The sequence below is a fragment of the Anomalospiza imberbis genome, chromosome 11, assembly GCF_031753505.1.
Source record: "Anomalospiza imberbis isolate Cuckoo-Finch-1a 21T00152 chromosome 11, ASM3175350v1, whole genome shotgun sequence".
NCBI classification, from domain to species: Eukaryota; Metazoa; Chordata; class Aves; order Passeriformes; family Viduidae; genus Anomalospiza; species Anomalospiza imberbis.
Window position 1 is genome coordinate 4,631,404 of NC_089691.1, and position 18,575 is coordinate 4,649,978.

Sequence of the window (18,575 nt, forward strand, 5' to 3'; positions counted from 1 at the left end):
GAATTATTCCCTTTTTTTAGAGGCCGGCTGTACCACCTTCGTGCAAGTCAAGCTTCTTTCACTTTCTATCATTTTGCTGGAATTTATCTTTTTCCCCCCACAACTCCCACAAAACTCTTTCTCCAATTTTAGCCCCGCTCAAGGCCTGCACTTCCCCAAGCCTGGTGGAGAGGAGGCAGCTCTGGCAGATGCTGTTTCCTGGTTTACAAAGCCTCTCGACTGGCAACAGCAGCTGCCAACACTGCTAATCCAAAGGATTCTAATTTTGGGGCTTCCTCTGCGTTTTAGCTCGTGGCTCCTTTGAAATAGCCCTGTTTTCTGAATAAGAAAAGACTTTACATTTGTGATTCTTACATGCAGTTATCATACAGAGCAAAGCAAACAAAAAAAGGCTGCAGGCACATGCACATGTTAATGCAGTTAAGACTCTTGGCAGGAGAAATTGGAAAATCAGACCATTTTGGAGGGGGTGCAGTAGAGAGAAGAAAAGCCCTGAATCTGAGGTTACCCTTTTCAGATATAGCTCCAAGCTAAAGCCATATTTTCTATGTGTTCTGTTTTCTTTGATCCTCAAACTTAAATCCAAACCTTCAGCTTTAAATGGGATTTCAGTCTGAACTAAAAGCAGTTTAAATGGAAACAAGAAATTCTTTTCCCCCCATCCCTCCTGCCAAATCAGGAGTTTGAAGCTGCAATATCGAGGTGCTTTGCAAATCTATAAAACTTTCTGCCTTGAAGTGATAAGGACAAACAATCAGGGCACTCACTAGGAGGGTGGGAGATAAATAGAATAATTTAGTTTTTTTCAGTTGAGAAAAAGGAAATGTAAAAATAATAAAAGTAAAAAGCTGAATAGAAATGCAGGCATTTTGCAAGGGGTCAGTGCATGAAAAGCAGTTCTCGCTGGTTTTGGCTGATGGCTCAATTGCATGACGATGCCAGCAGGGCAAGGCTTCACGCCTGTCCAGGAGGATTTCCAGCCTCCCTCAAGAGAAGCATTGGGGTCAGGGTCTGTTCTAAAGCATTAGCATGGCTCTGAACTGAACACAAATGCGTTTGGGGGATTTTGGAGCCCTGAGTCCCAGCCCTAATTCCCGTAACAACCACTCAGCAGCACCTCAGATCATCTTCCTGGAACTAATTGGCCTTGAAGAGATGCAAACCTGCTCCTGAATTCAATTCTCTCATGGCAGGAAGTCTCTGCTCACTTTGGGGCTCCAAATTGGGTTTGTCAGGTGATACCTGAGGTTGCTGCAGCCCCTGCTCACATTTCCCTGCATCTGTCTTCTGGAATGCCAAGCCCTGGGTGAGGGGATTTGGGATCCCTTCCTGGAAGGATTCTTTGCTCCAGGACAGTCATATCTGTGCTGTGGTATTTTATTTATAAGGTTAAAAGCGCACCTGGGTGGTTTTTACCTGACTACACTGATGGTTTAAATGGGTTTATTTTGAATATATTGAAGTATCATACAAAGATTTCCAGTGTGGAGGATATGCATTGAAAACCATCAGCAGAATTTTGGTTTTACCTCTCTGGAGCTTTCTGGCTGCAAAGAAGCTTCAAAGTTTTGCTGCTTTGGTTAAAATAAATATATCGAACAATCTCCTCAGGCATGCCTTGAGCATCCACTAACAACTCTCCTTGCTCGGGACCATTACAAATATCTGCCTCTTACAGCAAGTCAGTAATTTCAAATATAAGACAAAATATCCACTTTACTGGCTGCAGTGTAAACACAGAGTAACAATTTCCTGCCTGGTGAAGGAATTGATTTGTGGGTTTTCTTTTTATTTCCAGCAAACTTACCAGCACATCCATGCACCAGCAAGTGACACTGCCCAGAGCTGCCAAGCAGCTGAAAGGGTCATGGAGCCCCACAGCACCAAATGCTGGGTTCTGTCATGGCTCAAAGCCTGCTGCTCTTATCACACACAAAGATAAGGCACCATCTCAAGGCTGGGAGGAGAACTCAAGACAATCTGGAAGCAAAGGGTAATTCTGCAACCTGAGAGCCACTGTCAGCATCTGGGACAATTTTCCCCTCGGTCTGTGCCCCAGAAGAAGGGCTTTGAGCTCTGCAACTCCTCTGCCAGGGATGGTGAGGCCACACTGGAACAGAATTCACTGGGATAATTGATCAGGAGCCCAGAGCAGCAAGCAGGAGGAGGAGAAAAGCAGGTCCCAGACAGAACAGGGCGTGTGGGTAAGTTAGTGCCAGGTGAGCTCCTGAGCAGGGCCAGGCAAATGTTCTGAGGAGAGCAGAGGTTCTTGGGGAGCCTTGCTGGTGACATGGCAGGTCTTGTCCAAAGTGTTAAATCCTCACTTGAGCCCACTGATCATCTCTGTTTTAAGGGGACAGCTGCTCATTCAAAGGCACAAATTGAATTATTTACTCCCAGCCACTACAAAACACATTTCCCTTGATCTCTAGGGCGTATTTCTCAGTATAAAGCCTTAGGAGGCAAGCGCCTTCCTCGAGGAAGCAAAGGAAGGAGTTATTTTCCCCCCACACCATTTGTTTGAATACTAAACCACTTGAGCAAAAATAAGACACATGGGAGTTATGATTTTTTTCCCCTGGAGGAGCTTAACCTAAGCTTGCCTTTTTTCCAAAGGTACACAGTTCATCAGCAAGAAGTTCAAGGAGGAAAAATGTGTTTTCATATCGGGTAAGAGTGCACACAGTGCTTGCCTTGCTCTCAAAATGGATGAGTCTGCAGCAATCTGCAGGACTGACAGCTTTATTTTCATCTGCTTGCCCTGATAGAGCATATCAGGAAACATTTTTTCAGATCCACACTTGAGGACTTGAACATTCATTCTGATACCACTTTAATCTCATTTGACTCTATAGAAAAAACAAAAAAGCCCACTCATATATGCATTTAGTTACATCAGATAAAACCTTATTTGATACAGCAAATAATTTGGTTGGTGTTTTTTTCCCTCCCCTTCTTTTGGGAACTGCTTTTTCTCCCCCTCAGACTTTCACAGCCTTCCAATTGCAAGGTTTGTGGCACTTGCCAAGGGTGAAGGAATCTAATTTGCTAATTCAATCATCATTTGCAAACTAATGACTGGGAGCACATATAAAACCAACATTACAATATCTGAAGCAGCAGCCATGGTGGGGAATACATTCTCAGGGTAAAAAAAAACACCTTGCAACTGAAGCATTTGAAGCCTAAGCATATTTCTGCTTCAGGAATTCAGTCTCTTCCTGGACAGCAGGTCCATTATTAATGAAATTAGCAGTAATAAACCATAGATCAAACCTTCTCCCACAGCTGGGCTTCTCCAAGAACTCCAGCTGGACCAAATTTGGGTTAAGGCAGCACAACAGGAAGAGCAATAAACCCCCTACTTCTCAATCAGTGCTTCAGATTCACCCAAGAAATGACATTTCTCAGTGTTTCTCTTTAAAATTCCTCAAGCTCTCTAAATTCCAACTCAGATTAAAGCACATATGTATGAAAATAAACAAAAAACCCAATGTGAGCCAACAGCAACATTCAGTTCTCTCTACTGGCATTGCTTTGGGCCAGATCTGTAGTTGATAATCAGCAAAAATTAATTTTCCTGAAGCACATCTGGAAATTCTACCTTTAACCACCTGTAAAATCTGCCTGTGACCCTGAGCTGGCAGAGAGGATCCTCGCTGGAAAAAAGGAATGTACAAATACCCCACACTCCTGCCATTCAGGTGTTGCAAATGACCCCTAATCTCAGTGAGTCCAAATTAGATTATTGTGCCAGAGTTTCTCCAGTGGAGAAGAGAGCCCTCAGGGCATCACAGATGCAATAGTAAATTAATTTATTTGAGAAAACAGCCTGAAAATGGTTTTTTTTTATTATTTTTTGGACAATCAGGAAAATGTGTCTTCTCAGCTGCTTTTGGATAATAGATGAGGACTGTTATTTATCAGCAGGCATATTTGGGATGGATTACCAGCTGTATCTTTGATGCCACACTGTAGTACATGTTCTATTCCATGCTTTTCCCTTCATGGATTTCACTTTTCCCACCACAGGGGCTCCTTGGGATTGATGCATTCCCCTTCCATCAGCATCTCAGGACTGCCCAGACAACCTTTCCAAGCAGGAGTGGATTTCCAGGTAAATCCATGGAGCAGATCTTAGAAAAACATGTATTTTCACACTGGAACAAATTAGGGAGGCATTGATCTTGCATGATGCCTGTGAGTTCTCTCAGCAGTAGCAATTCCCTCCTGCCAGGATGTTACACAGAGCAGCTTTCAGGGGGCAAAAATCAATGGAGGAACATTTGTCTGTTTTGCAGCAAAGGCAGAAACAAAGAAAGGTGAAATGACAACAACCATCTAACAGGAACTGATTAAGCTGGAATGAGAACCTGGTCCAACATTAAAATATCTGAAACAGCAGCTGTGGTGGGGAAATACATCCTCAGAGTAAACAAAACCACCTTGCAACTGAAGCATTTACAGCCTGAGCATATTTCTGCTTCAAGAGTTCAGTCTCAGCAAGAGCAGGTCTGACTCTAGAGCACAAATTTTCCACATTTCCACATTTTTTTCCCCCACCCAAGAGGCTCTGGAGGGTCAGGTGACTGCAGTACGTCCAAGGGCAGCCTCTTCCCACCCAGAGCTCCTGTGGACGGGAAGATTCAAATTTCTGAAGGTCACCATGAACTTCAAAAGAGTAGCTGACACAACGCCTGTCCTCCCCTCTCAAAATCAGAGTGCAATTTGCAATGTCCAATGATTTGTCTCACCAATCCCCACGTTTTGGAATGAGCATTTCAGCAGCAATTGGGTATCCAGATCCTTGGGGAGATTTTAGCATTTGAAGTCTGACTACCTGTGCCATGAACAACTTCCCTCTTTGCCTGTGGGGTTTGATCAAAAGAGGGGCAGGCTACAAATAAGCTAAAAATCAAACTAGTGCATAGAAAAGCTTTGCATAGAGTAAACCTGGAAGGATCTGGCTAATCTCGGCTCCAATGCAGGTTTCAAATGCAAAGCAAAAAGAACCTCCATTTATTACCAACCACTATTTTTGCTTTCCTACATTTAATTTTATGTATTTGATTGAAAATAATTCAGGGTAGACTGAAGGCAGGATGGTACCACTTAAAATTCTTCACAAAGAAGCCCCAGAGTGCTGGTGGGAAGATCCCAGGTCTCACAGAATCAGCACCAAGCAGAGCATTCCAGCAGCCAGGCAGTTAAAAAGGCTCAGAAAATGCCAGCTCAGCTGCCACACACAGCCCTGTTGAATAAGCTCATCAAATTACCCACTGGAGCATTTCCAGTGGCCCAGCTGACTTGCTGAGCTGGGGGATTTGCTTGGCTATGCTGGCACAGGGAATTTCATCCCCATTTGTGTGGCCACAGCCTGTGGGATCTGCTGGCACAGGGAATTTCATCCCCATTTGTGTGGCCACAGCCTGTGGGATCTGTTTGTACAGGGAATTTCATCCCCATTTGTGTGGCCACAGCCTGTGGGATCTGTTTGTACAGGGAATTTCATCCCCATTTGTGTGGCCACAGCCTGTGGGATCTGCTGGCACAGGGAATTTCAGCCCCATTTGTGTGGCCACAGCCTGTGGGATCTGCTGGCACAGGGAATTTCATCCCCATTTGTGTGGCCACAGCCTGTGGGATCTGCTGGCACAGGGAATTTCATCCCCATTTGTGTGGCCACAGCCTGTGGGATCTGCTGGCACAGGGAATTTCATCCCCATTTGCGTGGCCACAGCCTGTGGGATCTGTTTGTACAGGGAATTTCATCCCCATTTGTGTGGCCACAGCCTGTGGGATCTGCTGGCACAGGGAATTTCATCCCCATTTGTGTGGCCACAGCCTGTGGGATCTGCTGGCATAGGGAATTTCATCCCCATTTGTGTGGCCACAGCCTGTGGGATCTGTTTGTACAGGGAATTTCAGCCCCATTTGTGTGGCCACAGCCTGTGGGATCTGTTTGTACAGGGAATTTCATCCCCATTTGTGTGGCCACAGCCTGTGGGATCTGCTGGCACAGGGAATTTCATCCCCATTTGCGTGGCCACAGCCTGTGGGATCTGTTTGTACAGGGAATTTCATCCCCATTTGTGTGGCCACAGCCTGTGGGATCTGCTGGCACAGGGAATTTCATCCCCATTTGTGTGGCCACAGCCTGTGGGATCTGCTGGCATAGGGAATTTCATCCCCATTTGTGTGGCCACAGCCTGTGGGATCTGTTTGTACAGGGAATTTCATCCCCATTTGTGTGGCCACAGCCTGTGGGATCTGTTTGTACAGGGAATTTCAGCCCCATTTGTGTGGCCACAGCCTGTGGGATCTGTTTGTACAGGGAATTTCATCCCCATTTGTGTGGCCACAGCCTGTGGGATCTGCTGGCACAGGGAATTTCATCCCCATTTGCGTGGCCACAGCCTGTGGGATCTGCTGGCACAGGGAATTTCAGCCCCATTTGCGTGGCCACAGCCTGTGGGATCTGCTGGCATAGGGAATTTCAGCCCCATTTGTGTGGCCACAGCCTGTGGGATCTGTTTGTACAGGGAATTTCATCCCCATTTGTGTGGCCACAGCCTGTGGGATCTGTTCCCTCCATCATTATTTGCCAGTTCATCATCGTGGGGCCGTGGTGTGAAATAATTCCGGGCTGGAATGGGGCACCCAGCTGGAAAATGCCAGAGCAGTGCAGGGACAGGCTGAGCCAAGGGAAGGAGCCTGCCCAACCTGTCGGGAGCAGGCAGAGACCCAGCTTTGCTCAGGGAGATGTGGCACTGCTGCTGAGGACATCACTGCCCCTCTTCCTCACCTTCCCATTTCCAGCTGCCCTGCTGAGGAGTGGCTGCCACAGCAGAAGGGGGGAAGGAGAGGGGACTCTGCCAAAGGCAAAATGTCCACCCCTGTAATCTCAGGAGTGTGATTACGGACCACACTTTAATCTAAAAAGTCCATCTTGTGCTCTCTTTCTCAGGCCTCAAGTGTCTTGAATGTCTCTGAATTACCCTTCTCCTAAGGGCAGACTGCTTTTCCAAGAAGTATTCTGATGAAATAAGAAAAAAATGGATGTTTTTCTTTATTTTTCTTCTCCCTTCTGTCTTTTTTGCTATGCAGAAATGGCATACTTTTGGATTCCAGGCTCTGACGTGCTTACTGAAGCAGCTCCCAGAGGATCAAAAATTAAGGTGACCACCACACTGTATCACTGATCTCAGCTACCAAAATACAATGTCTGGGGGACTAAAGCCCCTCAAACCCTACAAATCCCAGCCAGTTCTTTCTCACAAAAAGACCTGCTTGCTCTCTGCTGAAAATTTAGCTCCTGGGTTGGTTTTGACTGTGCTTCACAAGCCTGACAAGTGTTCCACACGTTTTGTCCCACTTCGTGAATGTCTCCATCCACTTGCCGGTGGGACCAACTTGTTTGGAAAGGATTACTCAGACCCAGAAGTGGGAATTCTTTGCTGCCACCTGATAAGGCAGCAGATAGCCCCAGCTCAAAACCTTTTCTGATTTTAGTATGAAACTAAACAAGTGAAAAAACAAGCAAAATTTCTTTTTCCAAATGGGCTTTATATTTAACCTTCAATTATATTAACTGTGCCATAAAAGTGGATGTACTACTGTAATTATACACTCAAAAAAGGCTGCTTAAAATCTGAAATGATTGCACTGTTTCATTGCCTCGCTGCTTTAGAATATTTCCTTTTCCAAACATCTCCTACCCTCAGTCCAAGGGAAATGTTAAAGGTGACAGGATCTCTCTGAGCCCTGAATTTCTCTCAGAAAATTGCACTTTCAGGTTCTACAAAGCCAAGAGGAGCTTAATTGCCTGAAACTGCAATTCAAGCCACTGCAAATCATATACAGCTCTCCCATGAAAGCATTAAAGAGCTAAGACTTAATTAGCATCCCTGATTAAATAGCAATTCATACAGCCATTATATCTTCCAGTTAGGCAGCGCAGTGCTCTGGAAAAGCAGAGAAGGGAAAAAAAAAAAAAAAAAAAAAAAGAAAAAAAAAACACTCACACACTCCTCCTCTCAACGAAAAAATTCATCTCCACCCCTTTCTCCAAACTTTATCCTGGGAAATGTTCATTATTTACCATGCAAAGACCACTGCCAGGCACACTTTGAATGCTCCCAGGCAGAGTTTCCATCAGCAAACTCGAGCTGTGTGAGAGATCAGAGAGCCCCTCACAAGGCTGGCAAAGGCAAAGGCAAGCACAAGAGCAGCTCAGGGAGAGCAGCACGAAAAGCCTCCCACAGGCAGTCACGTTCCTGCAGCCTGGGGGAGGGAAGGGGCTCTGATCACAGAAAACCCCACGGTGCTGAGGAAAGTCTCCAGAACTGGCATTGCTCAAACTCTGCTCCTGTTCTGCTCCTGGTCACCATTTCAAACACAGCACAGAAGGAGAGGATGAGCTCCTTCCTGGGACAGCTGGGATGGCAATTCTTCACCCCCCTTGCTGTTGGGAAGTGAAGTGATGGGAAAAGGGGAGCAGGAGCAACACTGGCAGGCAGAGGCACATCCAGGGACACTCTCTCTGTGCTGGGATAGTGTCGGAACCCAGAATCTCCCTTGGACACTCTTGGATGTTCCGGGCCCAAGTCAAAAGCATCTGAGACCCTGGAATGCAGCCACAGACCCCTGTGGCTTTGAACCTGATCCATGGAACAATTTACCAACCTTGCAGGAAGAACAAGAAATCACAAAAGTTTAGATATTGTAGTAGAAGTAGTCACAAAGTGAGAGGAAGAGTTTTTGAGTGCTGTACAGGGGGGTTTTAGGCCTTGTACAGAGGGGTCTGAGTTTTGTACATGGGGGTCAGAAGTTCTAAGATGGAGGGACTTGGGTGTGCCCTGTCCTCCTTCTTTCTCCTTCCTAACCTCCATGTTCTTGGTGATGTTGGCATTCACAGGTTGGTTTAGAGTAGAAAGTCACCATTCAATATAGGTGATGGGCACTGGGGAAAAACCGTAAACATTTAAAACGTAATGTATGATACAAAAGAAGGCACCAGCCCCCTGGGCATCGGAGTGTGCCCTTGCCTGACTGCTGAACGGACCACAGCAGCTCAGGGAGAAATCTTTTAGATAACATACAATAAACTACCTTGAGACCGGATGACTGAAGACTACTGAGTCTTTCTTTAGAGACACGGGTTGGAGGAGAGACTTTTCCACCTTTCCGGGCCACCCCAATCTGGGAGTGAGCCCAGACAGGATAGCACAGCCAGGGGTGGCTTTATGCTGAACTAAGAGCTCGTGTTTTGAGGTGGAGGAAATCCCTTGGATTATGAATTTCCAGGCCTGAATATAATTATTCACCACTTAGTTCTGCCCAAAAGGTGCTGTCTTGCCCCTGTTTCTTGCTGGATGTGGGAAGATCTCCAGACAAAGAGGAGAAGCATCTGTTGCAGTTTTTACCAAGTGGTTTGTGCAGCACCAACAACTCCTTCTTCCCAGCTAGCTTACACCCTGGCTGTGCTCTCCAGGCTGGAAGGATCATTCCAGCCCCTTGAGAATCTCATTTTATGAAGCCAAGCAGGAAAAATGTACAAGAAGCAGTGATGACACAATAGCAACAAAGAAATAAGGAAAGGGAGCAAAAGTAAATTTGCACCACACGTGCAATTACCATCATAGAACAACATTTTATCAGGACAGGTGCAGGATTAACAATACAACAGACTCTCAGTTTTCAAATCAGCAAGACAGATGATTTGTGGCTTTTAATGACAAAGCACAGGGTCAAGAACTGATTTGGGGTCCTACCACACTGCTCCAGGGGAGCACATTGAGATTTTGGTAGCTTATCTCTCAGACAAATGGAGAATTGCTCTGCAGCAATATTCCTTCCCTCAGCCAAACTGGAAATCTTAGATACATGAAAGAAGTCTGTGATGAGGATAAATAAACTGTCACAAGACAAGACTCCAATAAATTAGCCAGCCAGACAGAACAAAGACAGATGGGATATAGGAGGAGAGGGAGTTGCTGTATTTAGTGTCTGAAATGTCATTTGGATGCTGCTCACTGCTAATGTGCCTCCTGGGCCTTGCAAAGTCCTGCTCCATTGGCCTTCAGAAAGCCAGAGGTCAAATTTACATAGAATAATCTGAATACTTGCTCATATTTGAACATTCCCTGCTTCCTGCTAAAATCATTCTCAGTAACTTTCTGGAACAAATGTGTTCTCACACAGCTGAGCAGTCCCTCATATGCACCTCACACTCCTGTGCCACCTCCAGCATTCCTCATTTCTGCCTCTAGTCCCATCCCACCCTATTCCCTTTCCAGAGATCTTGGAGCAGTGTTTTTCCCACTCCTTTTTTCCATCACTCCCAAATCTCACCCGGCTGTCTGATGCCAGTACTCAGGGCACTGTTTGCCCCCTGCTGCTCCCCCAGCCCAGTTCACCTCTGGCTCTCATTTCTGCAGCTTAGCCACTGGCTCCTGCTGAGGCAACAACCAGGATTTTTGGGTTTGCACAGCCCCAAAGAACTCAAGGCCATCCCTGAACACACAAAACAACTCAAAGCTGAGTGTGGAGCAGTTTCAGCTGTTTGCACTGTAATACATGACTGCTCAGTTGAGGAAAAGCTTGGAACAACATATGGTCCCAATTACCTCTGTCCTCCTGCAACCAATACTTTTCTTTTCGAGACACAGTTTATCTGTGCTGCTTGGCAGCTCAGCTGGCTCCCCTTCTTCTCCTGAGGAACACAACCACATGCAGATGCTATTTATACACCGGGCAAATTATTTCTGCAGCCATATTTTCCCAATAAAACCGGCCTCGTGTCCCATCCAAAAGGTGAGAGTCATGATCTGTGACTGTGAAAGATGTCTTGGCACTTTCTGAAAAGTAAATCCACAGTCCTGGCAAAGTGTCAGCTTTGTAATTGCATTCTGTGGACCTGTGCTAGCTCTTTCCTAATAAATAGCTGATGAATTCCACCCCAGAAGTGACTGGGAGTCAGTCCCAGGTTCCAGGAAGATGTTAAATCAAAGAACAAACTTCATAATGAGCACCATAATTAAAAGCTGTATTTTTCTCATGGCTCTGTCCTTACAGGTATTTTTTGTGCTCTTTTTCAGCTCCCACAATCCCTTCACAATAGCTGGGCTCAATAGGAATCACAGGAGGAAATCTCTTCCTCACTTTGTGTTTGAAATGCTGGTCAGAAGCCCAGGGGGGAATACAAATGGCACACGAAACCTCATTTCCCTCACTCCCTACAGCAGCAGCCTGGGAGTGCTCAGTTACTTCCCATTTAAAACTTTCCAAGCCTTGGCTGAAGGGAGAGTCCCACAGCCACAAGGGTGACAGTGCCAAATACTGACAAATGGATCTGAAGGGGAGCAAAATGTGTTTTGGAATAGTGAATTCAGGTTTATTTCCCTTGCACTGGATTTATAAGGTGCATTTTTGTATTAGGAGCAAAAGTAAACCAAAAAAAATTGATTTGTAAAAAGCCAATTACAAACCAGCTCCTTCTAGGTAAGAAAATAATCCCTCCACAAATGAAAACTGCCACAGAAATCCCCACAAATGCCAAATATCTTTCTATCCTATGGCTTAGGGTCCATTTAATTCATAAAATTTGAAAATGAGCACAACATGCTGTCACCTAAAAAGCTAGAAACCCAAGCCCAGCATTATTCTGAGGCACCATATTTATTGCACACCAATGGAATATCCTTGCTCAGCTTATCAACGTCCACAAAAAGCCCCAAACACAGGAATTGTGTAGCCCTGCTCTGCAAGCTCAGCCAGAATGTGAAAGAGAAGAGGTGTTTGGATCATCTCCTCTTCTGTCACCACCCCCCAGGCTGCACACTTGTCACAGTGCCATGTGCTGCCAGGTACCCAGCAATTTGTTGCAAAGCAGAGAGCTGGATGCTCAGTAACCCTCCTGAACTAATTTTTCTCACTCTCTGGAAACAATTTTCTAGGCCATCTATCTGGGAATGTCACCTTCTTAATGGGGAAGCAAATATCTGCTGCCTCCTCGAGCTCCTGGAGAACACAGCTGAGCTTTACTTTTCTTTTTATCAACGATCTACAGCAGTGATGGCACAGGAAAAATGTATTTTACTCAAGATTTTAATCAACACGATGAGAATTACGTGTTTTCCCTCTTTAAATGTAGCTCTGTGCCTTTTTTTTTCTAATACTAAAATGAGTAAGTTTTGCTTTAAACTGGTGAGATTGATGCTTGAAATTAAGGTAACACCCCAGAAGTTTAACACAGCTGAACAGCAGAAGGAAAACTTTGAGCCATGCTTCCATGAGAAACCTGCCAGGGAGGAGGTGTTTCCATTATTGGAAATGTCTTTTTATTTGCCTCACTACAAAGGCTTCTATTAAAAAAAAAAGCAAAACAAAAAAAGCTGAGATGTTCCCAACTGGTTTGAGGTTTCACAGCAACTGGGACAACCCCAGTGAGCACTGAACTTTTCTGGGTCCAGTGACTGGGAGCACTGAGAGAAATACTCAAAATACGATCTTAATTCAATGAATTCTTAAAATAAAAACTAAAAAGATAATACTGAGTACCAACATTTCTGAAAGAAATGCTGAGCCTAACGCAAGAGCACTGAGCAGCACTGCCCTGCTCCTGCAGAGCTCCTGGAGCAGAGCTACAGCAATGGGGAGTAAATTCCCTTCCATTCCCTCCACTATCCCTGGCTCATGGTTGGGAAGAGAAGGAAGGAGAGAAGTAGGGAGCAGGCAGAATATTATATATGTTCTATATATTATATATATTCCTTACCTGCCACAGAGAATCCCAAGGCAGCTCCTCATTCACAAGAGAGCAAACCACCTCTGCCCCATCAATGAGTCCGCAGAACCCTGCACTGACTCCTTTTCCAAATTATTTTTCTATTCACCAATTAAAGACAGTTCCCGGGGGCTCATCCACGTCCCGAGCAGCAGCAGAGCTGTTTCCCCACAGCAGCACCGGGCTCTGGAAGGTTCCCTGCCCCTTTTGTCCCTGGATTTCAAGCTGGGAACACTGTGGTCTCACAGAGCTGCCGCCTTTCTAAAGGAGCTGAAAGTGTTCCTCAGGCTCCGGTCCCAGGAGTGCATTCACCCCTCCGTGCTGGGAGCCCTTCCCTCTCCCCTCGGCAGGGAAGTTCCGAAGGATTGGAAGCCAAATCCTGCTCCCATTGTCGGGGCCCTCAGAGGTCCCGGCCGAGGGGAGGTCACACCAGCCCTGCGGCTCCTCCAGCCCCAGGAGCAGGGGCTGGGGGAGCAGAAGCTCTTTTTGGGAACGCAGCATTAACCTTGGGAAGGGAAGCGTTCAAAAGGCTGAGGACTGTCCCAAAACAAGTCCTGACCTATAGAATAGGATGGGTTTTGTTTGCTGAGGCACGAGCAGACGTTACTTCGCTGCTTTAAGTGAGCGGGCCCAGCGCCAAAGCTATCAATGGAATTATATCTGCTCATGCTGCTGGGAAGTTCTGCTCTTTGCACAGCATTCACTGAGGTGTAAAATGAGGACTTAATGTTACTTGCTTGGACTCATCTCAAAAGCAATTGCTGCACCTGTTCATACCAAGGCACAAAGTTCTTTTATTTTTTGCCAGAGCCCAACACCACAAAACCTGGACTGAAATAACAACACTTATCTTTTATATTATTCCACATTTCTTTATTCTTTACTAATCACCTCCTTTCCAAAATGCATTTTGCCCAAAGAAATCAAAATAAAAATCTGTTTCTGCCTATTAGACAATAAGCAATTCCTTGGCTCTCCAGAAGAACAGAAATCTTTCTGTATTGCACAATATTGAGTTGGAGCATCACATCTCAGCTCCTCTGGAGCTTCATCTTCCAGGTATTAACCAGGCAATGGGGACTCCTCAAGAATAATGCACATTGTAGTTAATTCCATACCCTCTGAGTGCAATAGCAAAACAAGTCAGATTTCTTCACAGAAAAATCTCAGTTCTTATCTGCACGGCACAGATTGAGGGAAGAGTTCTCCCCTGTGATTGAGCTCTAAGCCAGTCTAAAGCAGCAATGGACCTACTCCAAATATCCTGCCAGACTGCAGGGATTGTGCAAACGGGGGCCTTGGCTCTGGAAAGCTGTGAATATCCTCAGCCTCCACTGGGAGCCCGTGTTACTTTGAAGGAAAATGGAATTTCACTAAAGAGAGCGGATTTTAACCTAAAAAAACAAGCAGCACACCATGGTATAAAGTTATTACAGTAAGGAGAGAAATCTTCATCGCCCTGTGTGCTTGGAGGAAACAGAGAAAGTGAGAGATGTGCATAATTTATTGATTTATTGCCATTTGTCTATAAGCCAGTCAAATGCAGGCGAATAGCCAAACCCACAGCGCTCCTGTATGAGTCTCATGACCTCCAGAGGCTCTTCCCAAATTTTCTGTAAGGTGCACCATGAATTTTGAAGATGTCCATCACTTCTAAAGGTGGCCCAGAGATCCTGGGGGAAGCCAAGCTTATGGAGGCAGCTGCTGGGGATGAAGCTTTCCATCAGGGAAGGCAGAATAAATCCTCCTACCTTTACTTATTTATTTATTTGTTTATTTATTTATAGAGGAAATAGGCTCCAAATACTGTTTCTTCCTGGTGTAAATATTGACTGAAGTGCCTCCCACCAGCAGAGGCTGCACTCAGATATCTCCAATTTTGCACTCCCATCATTCCCATCTTCAAACCAAAGGGCCTTTCTGTTTGGTTACCAACACAAGTATCAAACTCTCCCAATAATCCTGAAGGGATAATGACACTCAGGGCAAAGCTGGCACGTTGCTTAAGAGGGCAAAACCTTGTCACACTTCAGCAGGGCCATTGCTATTAGCACATTATATAGTGTTCTGTTTCTTCAGGTTTGTTCAGAATAAGAAAACTTGTGCAAAATTCACAGCACATCACTGCCTACCTCAGTGAGAGACAAGGAGAAAGCTGAGGAAAGCTGGGTTCTCTTGAGCTATGGAAACACTTGTGAGTATCAAGTGGTAAAATTCAATAGAGAGAATAAAACAACTGTGGGAGCATTATTGTTTTCAAACATTATATGGGCAATGGGAGTATCACATGGCAAATATTTATATGTAATTCAGAATGTGTTGATCAAAGATCACCATTGGTTTATATTAAATAGTGTGGCTGAATGTTTCAGAAATACACACATGCATTTCTGTGGGATTGAGGTGTCTGTCTTCCTTAGACTCCTCAGAAAAATTAAAAAACCCTATGCTGACTGATTAAGGCCTAGTTTGGGTCGGAAATGCCAGTTTTAATTATGTTTTGGTCTAAGGGCCGGCTCAGACTAGGAAGGGAAAGATGTGGATGGGGGCAGGAGAGGGGTTACAGCTGCCAATCACATTCACAAATGGCAACACCATTTTTAAGACCCATGGGACCAGAGCTTGGAGCCTTTTATTAGCCAAGAAATTCCCATTACCTGCGAGTGTTCCCCACAAGACAGCGCTGCATGCCTCTCGTAACTCAGTATGACTTGTATGACTCTCCCAGCATTCCATTTTTATTCTGCACCACATCCTCCAGTGCTTTCAGCAGCTCTTTGTAGGGCTCATCACAGCGAGATGACAAAGTGTCAGCTCCCAGCTCCCCTTGAAGATCCCCCCTCCCTGTGAAGGTGCCAATCTGAGATCCCACAAGCCAAGGCACGCTCGTGTTCTATCACATGTCAGGAGCTAGAAACAACAGCCTGGAGGGTGCCTTTCCCCCCTCCACTCCTGTAAACAAAGGAACTCTTTATTGCTGGAGTATTAGATCTCGCAGGAAAGCTGTGAATCCTGACTGCTACATGGCACAGAGAACTGCTGCTCCTGCTAAGCACAGCTCCTACAAACAAACCCTGCTGGTGCTGGAGACATTTATCGGCAAGGCACTTCAGACATCCTCGCACAATTCATTCTGTGTATTTCAGAGTGATTCCAGTGATGGAGTTTCACTCTGTTTTAAGGAAGATGCCACCATTATACAAACAAAATGCAAAGCCTTGGTTTAAATTGGGTGGAGGTTATTTTAATTTGCTGTTCCAGAACTGGAAACATTTTGTGGAAGCAATGGTGACATTAAGTAGCTGGAACTGAATTAAAACTGTAAGGAGAATAAATGGAAGCAGCATTCTTTTGTGATTCCCATCCTCCAGAGAGAACAATAACCAATTCAGCTTTCCTGGGGAAAATAAGGACCCTCCCACACAAAAAGTCACAGTAGCCCAGCTGCCACCCAGTCCACATTTTATGCTCCCCATCACCATCTAAAAGCACAGAACTGCATTGTCCACTGCTGGAAGACCAGTGGAGCTATGGCTTTCTGCAAAGACCCCATTTCTCTCTTCCAGCTGCCCAAATTCCACCCCAAGAGCATCCTCTCATTTCCAGCAGCTGTGTGCAAAGCCTCCATCTTGAAGGCAGGAATACCATGGAGAAAAAACTGCTGTGCAACAAACATCCCAGCTCAAAATAGAGCTTAGAATAACCCCTTGCCATGAATTCATACACAAACACAGCAAAGGCCTTTAACAAATAATAAACACACAAAGCAGTGTGATCTTAACCAGCCCAAGCCAGCAGGAAAGGCAAGGGGATGTGGCAAATCCAGACTGGCTTCCCGTAGAAACCATCCCAGAAAATCACAGATAACACAAGCCCAGCAGAATGGATGGCACCCATGGAAATCTCCTTCCAGCAGCCCTTCTCTGCAGGAGAGCATGAATCCAGGCCTGATGAACAAAGGAGCTTCAGACAGATTTCTTATGTTTTCACACACGAGGCAGGATGCCACACGTGCCAGTGCTGAGCAGAGTAATCTCTTGTGTCCCAGAGCTGCTTCTAAACAACAATTTTTAGGGGTTTTACTCTTTGCCTGTTTGTTTGGGGTTTTTCAGATGGTTAAAGCACTCTGCAGAAATTTTTTTTTGTTTGTTTATGCTCCTAATCCAGAAGCAAGCATTGAGCAGACTGAGGTGTTGCAAGCTGAGATTGTTCTCTCTGTTGCTGTTCAAACTCTTCAGCTGCAAACTCTCTTCTTGGACACAGCTCCCAAACCCTGCACCTGCTGGGGAATGGTAGATTAAGTGCAGCAGAACTTCTTGCTACCAAAAATCAGCAGACCAAGTGGGAAAAGATGGTGTATGAGGGCAAAAAAAAATGCCCAGGCTTTGGCTCCTTGGCCATTGTTTCATCGCAAAGGATGCAAGAGGGAGCAACTATTCCTTCAGGAGCAAGCAGCAAATATTTCTGCACTGCTGCTGCCAAGAGCCTCCTGTGAGCAGCCAAGGCAGGCAGGGAGGGTGGCCTTGATGGTTCCCATCTGCTTCCCACAGAGGATAATTCTGAGCTCCCTCATTGTGGCCATTCCTTTGCAGAGTTAATTATTTCCGTGTGCTTCTGTCCCCAAAGGAAGTGCCACTGACACATCTCTGGGCACTTACAGCAATCTTCCCTCAGTCTGCACACCTTGGCCACCCCCAGGGAGAAACCTGCCCAGAAACCTGCCCACTTTTATTCTGCTTGCTTTGCTATCTGTTTATCATCAGCAGTGTGGTTTTTAGATTGACTGCATGGATGGAGAAAGCAGCTAATTTTGACATGAACTCAATTAATCTTCATAATAGGTTGTGACTAAAATTAAGCTACACGAGCTTTGGAGGGAGTCAGAATACAAGGAATTTCATACAACATCTGTAAAAAGGCAGATTATAGCCCTGCCCCTCCATCTCACCTCTAACATCAGCACATCTATAAGTGAAAATAATTCACCTGTGGCCACAACACAGCTGGATTTTAACCACCAGGTACTCACTGCCATGCCTCAGGCATCTCTCAGCAATCCTTTTTTTAACCTCTTGAAGCAAATCCCAACACAAGCAGCTCTGTCCTTGCAATGCAATTCTGTTGAGGTTTTCTACAACTTCAAAAATAGTGGCCAAATGAAAATGTAGTGGTGTCATGACAGGAAAAACAATCTCTTGAGGGGTTTGCTTAGCAAGTGTGTGTTCCTTGAAATAAAACAGCTTTTGTGTTGTTCAGAAGACAAGGCAGCAAGTTCTTATATAAAGAACAAAAGAAACTAAATGGGGTTGCCTTTCTACCACTGTCAGTGCTGGCACAGATGTGAGCTGAACATAATAGTCTGTGTGGTTTTTTTTTTTAATAGACTTTAAAAAAATTGTCTAGGAAATTTTGGGATATATTTAAAGGCCCATCTAAGCATTTTCCAGGTGCATATTTGTCTATTACTAAACCACTTTGGCTAAGATATACAGGCTCCTGTAAAATAAAAGAATTCTTGGAGGATTTTAATTTGAACCTTCCCCGTGCCCAAGATATTGCCACCATCAGCCACCCATTTATTTTTATGTAATCTGCATAAAGACAGGAGCAGGCTCTCGTGCTGAAGCTCAATTTTCAATATGAAAAGGTAAAAAGCTGTAATAAATCCCACCAGTCACAGCTCAGCTCCCTTCTGTGGGAGGAATCACACTGAGACAAATCCAAATGTTCCACGGCTGCTCCAAATTGCTTTCGAACCATGTCCTTGAGCACCTCCACTTCTTTATTA

General features: G+C 45.2%; 1 protein-coding gene across 2 annotated transcripts in view; it reads right to left on the minus strand.

Moving 5' to 3' along the window:
* The window catches only part of SLC6A1 (solute carrier family 6 member 1), a 59,871-nt gene that overhangs the window by 29,800 nt on the left and 11,496 nt on the right, over positions 1-18,575 (minus strand). The window contains exon 1 of one of the 2 annotated variants that reach the window (XM_068201515.1): positions 12,779-12,919. The exons of the other annotated variant lie outside the window; for it this stretch is intronic. The gene's annotated coding sequence lies outside the window, so the exon portion shown is untranslated. Of the gene's footprint in view, positions 1-12,778; positions 12,920-18,575 lie in introns of those variants that run through there. 2 annotated transcript variants of the gene reach the window in all.